This window comes from Scylla paramamosain, chromosome 3, assembly GCF_035594125.1.
Source record: "Scylla paramamosain isolate STU-SP2022 chromosome 3, ASM3559412v1, whole genome shotgun sequence".
In the NCBI taxonomy this organism is placed as follows: domain Eukaryota; kingdom Metazoa; phylum Arthropoda; class Malacostraca; order Decapoda; family Portunidae; genus Scylla; species Scylla paramamosain.
Window position 1 is genome coordinate 8,137,501 of NC_087153.1, and position 9,033 is coordinate 8,146,533.

Sequence of the window (9,033 nt, forward strand, 5' to 3'; positions counted from 1 at the left end):
TCTACTGTTCCTTTTCATTAATTTGACTGTGCAGGTGTGGGAAACGGCAACTGGAATAACTGACTTAGTTTGTTACTGTATGTTTAAGAGCTCACCTTATGTAACCTTCCATCACGGTAGGTAACATGTGCTGGTGTTAGGAGGAGGCAGCCCACAGTCACACCAACACCCGCACATCAAAAGGAGCAGCAGGAGGGTTTGCTAAAGGTGAGAGTGGTTGTGTTGTGGTGGCGGGTGACTCATGGAGAGGGAGGAATTGTGTTTTAAGCCTGAATGGCGGACAGACGAGGATTGCAAATTGTGTGTTGGAAATGTGGTGTAAAGTGTTGGTGGTTTGTTGACATTGGTGCGGCATCCTTTTTCAGGAATTTTTTTTTTTCTTTTTCTTTCTGTGGCGTGTACTGTTGCTTCTGTCTCCTTTGTCGAGTTGCAGCGTTCAACAGAAAGCTCGTGTTTAGCTTGTGTTTAGGTGGTTCTCTTCTCCAGCTTCACCTACATTGTCCTCCACTCTTTCTTCTTCCTTTTCCTCTTCCATCAGTACTCTTCATGACCTACATTTATCTTCCTTTTTTTCTAATCTGTTCTCCGCCATCTGCCTCTTCTCTGTCTACTACTGCTATATATCCTCTCTCCCTCCCTTACTTTCCTTCCCGCCATCCGCTCCCTCTTTTCCACCCTTCCCCCTCCTCTCCCTCGGTGGAGTGAGAGCCGTCCAGCTTCCCGCGCCTAATGCACCGTAACTCTCTCACCACGTCTAATGCTTCCGCGGCCCGGCCTTCCTGCTGCCACTACCGCTGCCGGTGCTGGTGGTGCCGCTGTATGGCTCACCTGACCACAATTAAGTTACCCTTACTGAGTTCGCACCGGCCGCCTCTGTCTAAGTTTCAAGGTCTGATTCGTAGTAACTGTCAGCTCTGTGTTTTCTTGGTGATGGTTTGATGTCCTAACTGTTTATTACTGAAGGTTGATTTTGTGAGCAAGGAGTTAGTAAATTATGTGCGTGAATATCCCTTAGACATACGCACACACACACACACACACACACACACACACACACACACACACACACACACACACACACACACACACACACACACACACACACACACACACACACACACACACACACACACACACACACACACATGAGCGCCCTCGCACGTCATATATTTGGAGACAGCAGCACTCCTAATGAAGTAACATGTATTACACTCTGGTCTGTGTCAGCGTATTTAGCACAGTGCACGTACAAGCTGTGAATCATTGGCAGACTTGTATATAACTTCTGGCAAAAGTGAAGAAAGCTCTGTATAACTGGATACACGAAGGTCTTGTTGCGCTGATATATTCATGATGGTAGATTGCATGTGTTGTGTAAAATATTCTTAGACCATGTACAAAACATTCATTACTGTGTGTATGAATCAAAATCATCCTTTCACATAACACTATTTTTGTTCCTTCTCCTTAGTCTTTGATGCTTTTAGACCAATACAACACTTTTATTTCCCATTATCTTTTTTTCCGTCCATGTGTATACCTGCTTCCTGTTTCACCCGAGGCGTCAATAATTCCAGTGATGTACACTGGGGAGTGGTGAGGCGGCACTGATGGCACCGGTGACTTTTCTTTTCCTGAGATAATAATATTGTGTTTGTGTAAGAGATTGCCTTTAGCTTTTTGTTATTATTATTTTACGGGATCGAGCCATCTGCGGAAAGATTCATTCCAAGCAGAGAGGAAAAAGTGTTGATTTAATCCACTATCCTTTTAACATTTCATAATTCTCATGACAAGAAATGTTTGTACTCAGAGAGAACAAGTCAATTTGAAGGGGCCATCACTTTGCTTTCATTCTCTCCTCATGATTTCAACGTTTACAGAGAAAAAAGATATTGTTTTTACTTCTATTATATAATTTGGAAAATAAAATCCTGCTATTATAATTTGATTGCTTCCCATGATTTTGACGTTTAGTGAGAGCTAATTTCTTTTTACATATCCTTTAACTGTTTTCGATGAATATTCGGCACTAATAAAACTGAACCTCGCAACTTTTGGGTGGAGGCTTTGGATTCTCTTTGTCTGGTTTCCGGAAAACATCCTTACTTGGTGTTGGTGCGCAGGAACCGTCAGGAGGAGGACGGAGGGATGATAGTTCTGTTCTTCCTTACTCCTGCTGGTGCTGTGACGAGAGGGACGATACTGGTGGACTTGCCTACGTGCTGCGGGTGCTCTAAAACTTGTCGGGCAGAGGGTAGTTTGGTGCTAATCAAAGCCAGCACGTCTCAGGAGCAGAGTTTATCGGTCAAGGCGGGCGTGTGTCGAAAGCCTTGAAGGCCTGGGTGGCGAGCGGAGATGTGTTGTGTGCTGTGTTATAACATGGCGCACGTCCAACACGTGGGAGGCATAGGAGCGCAAAGTGTGCCCGATACGGGATGTGGGATGGTTTGAATTCGTGCTGCGTCTTGCGTGGCCGAGTGGCCAGGTGACATTACTCTCGTGTTGACTGCTGCCAGATAAAATAAGCGTCTTTTTTACTATTTTTACAAAGTTTTAGTTACTACCGTTATTACCCTTAGCGTTATCGTTATCACATCATTAATGCTATTATAGTCACCACCACCACCACCACCGCCACCACCACCGCCACCACTATTTTACCTTCAGGCTTTCCTGATTTTTGACACGTCACATCTTCGCTTCTCGCCGACTGACTCGCGCCTTCTCATGCTGCTGGAGTGACGCCCTTCAGCCACCCACTCACACGTCGCGGCCGCCTCGATGGAGGCAACACAAGGGTAACCCACCTGCCGTCAGCCCGCCCGCCGCAGATAATGAGAGCGCCCTCCTGACAGCCTAAATAGAACACAATTTTCTCTCCCGTCATCAACCCAGCCGAGGCGCGAGGCGAGAAAGGGTTGCGAGAGTTATTGTTATTAGCTCAGAAAGGAGGGCGGGTGGGGACAAGGCGGGCGTGCAAGGCGGGGCACGTCTTCATGATCGGGAGCGTCTCATTCACTGGGAACTATGAATGTGTGCTTGCCTTGATTTATTACCGTCATCACGAACCTGTTTCCTGCTCAAAAGCGTACTCGATCTATACCATCAGTATACTGCATGTATAAATAGATAAATAAATAAATGAATATATATATATATATATATATATATATATATATATATATATATATATATATATATATATATATATATATATATATATATATATACACACACACACACACACACACACACACACACACACACACACACACACACACACACACACACACACACACACACACACACACATATATATATATATATATATATATATATATATATATATATATATATATATATATATATATATATATATATATATATATATATATATATATATATATATATATATATATATATATATATATATATATATATATATATATATATATATATTTTTTTTTTACACCTGGTAAATGAATTTACATCTCTGAGTTGACAGTCACACCCCTATAGGGCCATATTACAGGATGAGACAGTTCCTTGCCCTCCTAGGCTAAGGAGACTGTCCATTAAGGTGGATTACCTTCCTGGATGCTCCTCTGCGACGCCTCCGCCCCGTGCGAGCCTGGGGTAGGGATCAGCCTCCCCGTGTGGCCAAGATAAGGGTAAACTCAGATCTTGTTAGAAAACCTTTAGTGGAAAAGATGTGAGAGGCAGGCCGAGGTGGCAGGAGACAGAGTGCTTGCTGTAACACTGTTCATTAGTAGTTCATTCAGCGTTCATTAGTAGCAATTCTACCATAAAATATTCTTCCTCCCACCATAAGTTTCAGTGGTAGGTCTCTCTCTTGAGGCCACTGTGATGTGAAAGATAACGGTGCAGCCTTTGAACTCAACGACGCACGCTGGTCAGAGTTATAATCTTACCAGTGTGGACCCCAACCCTCTGATGCCTCGGCCGTCCCTCCGCCTTTCAGGGATGGTCGGCAACACAGTAAAGAGAATAATGCAGCGGCCACGTCCCGGCAGAGGGAATGAATAATCCACCACACCCTCCCACGCCCTATACACGTGTGCACCTAATCAATGCGCCTTATATCAGTCTATGGTATGCATCGCCACATGGCTACCTTACGTTTCTTTTTTTCCTTCATTATTTTCTGCTTGGATTTTAACGAAGCTGTATCTGTCATAAACCACATAAATAAAGCGTCTTCTCGCGCCGACACTTCAGCAGAGAGAAGCAGCGCTTCGAATCATTGACGTCACCGATATCTTACATATATGTCTTACATAAATACCTCAGTGTTTTCGTTCGGGTGTCTTTCCTCACTCTTCCGCCTCATGTTACTGCGGCATCTTTTAAAATGCAACAACTCAACCAGCGTCTGGGATCCGACTGTGATATTGCACTTCCATCTGTGTTTTCACTCTGGCGATGAACTTTTCCTGCTCATGCCCAAATATTGTGTTTCCATCAGTACTCGTGTGCTTTCCAACCATGTCTATTCGCCTGTCCAAATACCGGCTGCCTTGTCTCTCCGCGGATGAGTTTCTTCGTTACGTCACACATGCCTTGCATCGTCTCAGGGTTTATCCGTCTCGTACATTAAGTTCTTTTGTCTTCCGGAGACTCGTATTGAACGCTTCACTTCAATACTAAATTTAAAAACGGTGAGTTACTTCCCCTTTGTGTTTGTGGTTCCCAGTCGCTAAAAGTGTTCCTGGAGGCGTTGCACGAGGCCATTTGAAGTGGTAGAGTGCACTCCCACACTTTCGTTCACCTGTCAATACTCTTAAAAGCCACAAATATCACGCTAATCTCCACCTCAACATATGAAGACAACCTGACCAAAACAGCTCGGGCCAGCGAATTATTTTTGTTATGCGTCTGACAAACTGCCATGTGTGCGCCGCCGTCCCAGCATCTGCCACCGCCACACGCGCTCCGATGAGCTGCTGGAGGCTCGCTGGGCATCAGGTTATTTCTCCATGGTGGTGCTTGATTCCTTATGCTGCACGTCATGGAGGGCAGCCGTCACGTGAGGCGCTGCCATTATTCTCCTTCCCACCCGACCTCAAGCCCCACTCCCTGTGTTTTGTGTACGGATATGATGCCACTGGTCAAAACAGTATACAAGACTATCTATCATATGCACACACACACACACACACACACACACACACACACACACACACACACAAAAAAAAAAAAAAGAGAGAGAGAGAGAGAGAGAGAGAGAGAGAGAGAGAGAGAGAGAGAGAGAGAGAGAGAGAGAGAGAGAGAGAGAGAACACGCTCTTGAAGACACGGAGACACATACCCACACACACAATGAGAAAAAACAGAATTGCTAAAATAAATATCACTGCAAAAAGATGGTGTAGTCGATAATTCCATTAAATATTAAGGAATAAGTACAAGTCTAGGACAAAGTTGGCTTACAAATGTCCTAGTTTTTATGTGTGGCAAGAAACAGAACCATCGAATAACTTTCGCTCTGAAAGACGAAAGTCACGGATAGATTAGCGATACGAAGCAAGGAGAAAGGCGAGCAGTGTTTGAGAGGCTGATGGTGTCTCCGCTTGTCCCGCTGGTTGAGGCGAGCTGAACCTGCAATTAGTATTATCAGCCTGGGAGAGAAACGAAGTAAATGCGTTTGATCACGAACGTGTTGGTGAGGATGAGTGTTACTTTTTTGGTTTGCCTGGGCGTGTTCGTAGACGAGGCGTAGGTGTTGTGGCTTGAGAAGCCTCCAGAGTGAAAAATATGGGTTGTGCGGTTAGACAACCGTGTGTGGCGGTGTTGCATGAAGTGATATGAAGGAAAATATTAGAGACTGCTGCTCACAGAAAACGTGTAATTTGGGAATAAGACCGACATTGCCAGAAAACTTATCGCCACGCCATACGCGCACCGTCTCTTGAAATGTAGGTTTTTATGATAACTTTCGGTTCAGCTGCTATTCTGGGAAATCTGGCTAATTTTCGGATATGCTGGGTATGTTATCGAGTGTTCTGCGTTATTTTTTCTTTTTTTTTTTATCTACAAATTCAGTGTCATTGTCGTTAAGAAATTAATCAGACGAGCAGACCTAGCACTCATGGTAATATAAACTGTTTATTCTATTCACCAATAAGATCATGGATGGTTGGTTCGCCAGGGTCACAGCGGCACTACAGCCACTGTGAGGCGAGCAGAGGAGCGTTTCACCATATGTTCAAAGAAATAAATTTACATTGAATACGAAACTAATTATCAAGATAAACAAAACCTTTGTTATCTGGTTTTCAGTTTACGTGCGACTTGCAGGCGGTGAGGCAACAAGACACAAACGCGACGAGGTAAGTGGCAGTTTTTACTCACCTTCGTACTCAAATAGCGCACTGCACGCTTTGCTAGCTTTCAGACATCGTTATTTTTGTGAGTGTGTAACTCCTCTAAGAACACACACACACACACACACACACACACACACACACACACACACACACACACACACATACACACATTTATTTATTTATTTATTATGCGGGAGGGAGCAATATGAGTCCAGTAGAAGACCACATCGTTGCGGGGCGTAATAAGAATGAGTGAAGCAGTCAATCAGTCAAGCAGCAGACGGCCACACTTCTACACCAGTCTTATTAATTCCAGCAACAACTTGTAATGTCTCTTTTTCACGTTCAAGTGCGACCAAGAATCTCCCGAAACTTGAATCTATATTTGAAGACATGAAAGTGTTAAGACGCTTTTATGTGTATGTAGTGTGTCTAGTTAGCAAGAGGGGTCACACATGTACTGAGCGTATTTTCTCCATGTTGTTACCTCGTCTGACCTTTGTCCCGCAGGAAGGAAGGAGTGCAGGCTGTGGGAGGGAGGTTGGTATTAAGCATATTATCAATTAAACCTTTTCCCTTGCACTCACAACCAGCAAGGAACATTCATCCTTACGAGTTCCTAAATAAGAGCCATAAATTGCTACCCGATGAGACTCTCCCGGGAATTGGTTGTTTAATAATGGATGGGTGTTAGCCTCGTCACTGGTAAGTCTTTGTACCGGAGGGGACAGGAAATGAAGGAAGTGGAGGTGCATTTTATTTGCTTTACACGCTTAAATGTTTTTTTCTTTCTTTTCTGATGTCTGATAAGGTTAAAGTCTGAACATTTTTTTCCCGAATCATTGTTAGTGTTATTATTATTATTATTATTATTATTATTATTATTATTATTATTATTATTATTATTATTATTATTATTATTATTATTATTTTATTTTATTTATTTATTTTTTTTTTGCGATGTTGCTGCAGTCAGGTTATTGATGATGTTGATAGTGACGGTGATGGTGATGGCAGGTAGACACATTAGGGATGATGGCAGTAACGCCGATGGTGAAGATACTAATCAATGGAAAGGGTTATGGTGGATGATGATTATGGTTGTGGCGGGGGCGGTGGAGGGGCGGAGGCAGGTGTATAGGAAGATTAATTCCGATGTTGTGTTTTCCTCTTTAGACTCGGTAACATTATTTTGTTTGTGGCAGTGGCTGGGATTGTGTTTCAGATCGGTGGGAAACGATGAAATTGGATCGAGATGAAAGATTAGGAAAGGGGAAAATTGAAAAGGAGAGGAAATCAACACCGTAGACGGCAGGAAGAGAGAGAGAGAGAGAGAGAGAGAGAGAGAGAGAGAGAGAGAGAGAGAGAGAGAGAGAGAGAGAGAGAGAGAACATGAATGGATAGAAACATTTGTTTGGGGAGGAGAAATTGGTGAAGCGAGGGTGCACAAGAGGATGGTGGGAGAGGGCAAGGGAACTCTAGATACACAGCGACGTGCAGCAGCAAAACTGAACGCCCAGAGCGAAAATACACGAACACCAGCTCAATACTGGCGGGAGGGCGAGAAGGGGAGGAACGGGGCGCCGCGAGAAACGACAAGCGGCGTGCTGACCAACCTAAGGCTCCTGATGGTGGGCTATGTGGTTCTATGTGGTTCTATCTGCTGCGTGAGTGTTTGGAGCTGTGTAAGGGTGTGCTGTCCTCCTCAACTGTTGATGAGTTCTGTAGATGGAGATTCTCGAGAGCAGGTAAGGAAGGTGTTACTCCTTCCATCACAGTGCAGCATAACACAAGGATTATGTCACTAGGATGTAAATGTAATCTGTCCTTATTGCTTTATGACAAGGTTTCGATGAGAGGCGTCTGTCTCTATGGTACAGTAATTAGCTGCCGGAACCTGGTACTCAATCCCAGTTCATGGTGATTTCTTGATGGGAGAAATAGCGCCCTCCCGTAACTTCGACATATTCTTGTTGTCGCGGTGTCGTAACTCAGTCAGTTTACAAAGCTTTCGTTTTTCTTTTGTGTTCATGGAACATCTCTTGAACACCTCTTCTTACTTGGTTCTGTTTGGCACCCCTGCTGAGAAGGAAGAGAGGATGGACATGGGTGCAGCAGTGGGTGGAGCGTTGCTTAGTGTGTTGCGAAGGTCTTCACTCATCTGACTTTCATGTAGGTTCACAGTCACTTATGAAGTCACGGGGACTCATACCCTCGTGGTTCGTGCCTAGTGACAGCATTCTGTTCTGAATCCTTGGCAATCTCTTCTTACTTTTCCATTGCCACAGCCAGCCCTCCACTCCGCCACATCCATTCCTCACTCCTGCCACATCCAGTCTTCACCACCACAATTCAACCTTCACCACACAACACAACCTTCACCGCCACAGCACAACCTTCACCGCAACACAACCCTCACCACCACAGCAGAACCCTTACCACCACAACACAACCATCACCTCCGCAACACAACCCCACCAAGCCTTGCCTGTAACATGTCTCGTCATGGTCAATACTCACGCGCCCTTGACACGTGCTGTTCTCGCGGCCCTCAACCTTCCCTGCTTCTCATCCTTCTCCATCCATCCCTTGCTCACTCCTAACCCAACATCCAGCCAGCGCTCTCCACTCTCTCCTCTCTCCTCTCCCTTTCTCCACGCCTGCACTTCTCCTCCAACCTGTCT

At 44.6% G+C, this 9,033-nt stretch overlaps 1 long non-coding RNA gene across 1 annotated transcript in view; it reads left to right on the forward strand.

The window, feature by feature from the left end:
* LOC135089815 (uncharacterized) overlaps positions 1–6,353 on the forward strand; it is a 220,403-nt gene extending 214,050 nt beyond the window's left edge. Inside the window, exon 6 of the long non-coding RNA XR_010261653.1 lies at positions 6,303–6,353. This is a non-coding gene — a long non-coding RNA (uncharacterized LOC135089815). The remainder of the gene's footprint in view (positions 1–6,302) is intronic.
* The last annotated feature ends 2,680 nt before the right edge of the window (positions 6,354–9,033 follow it).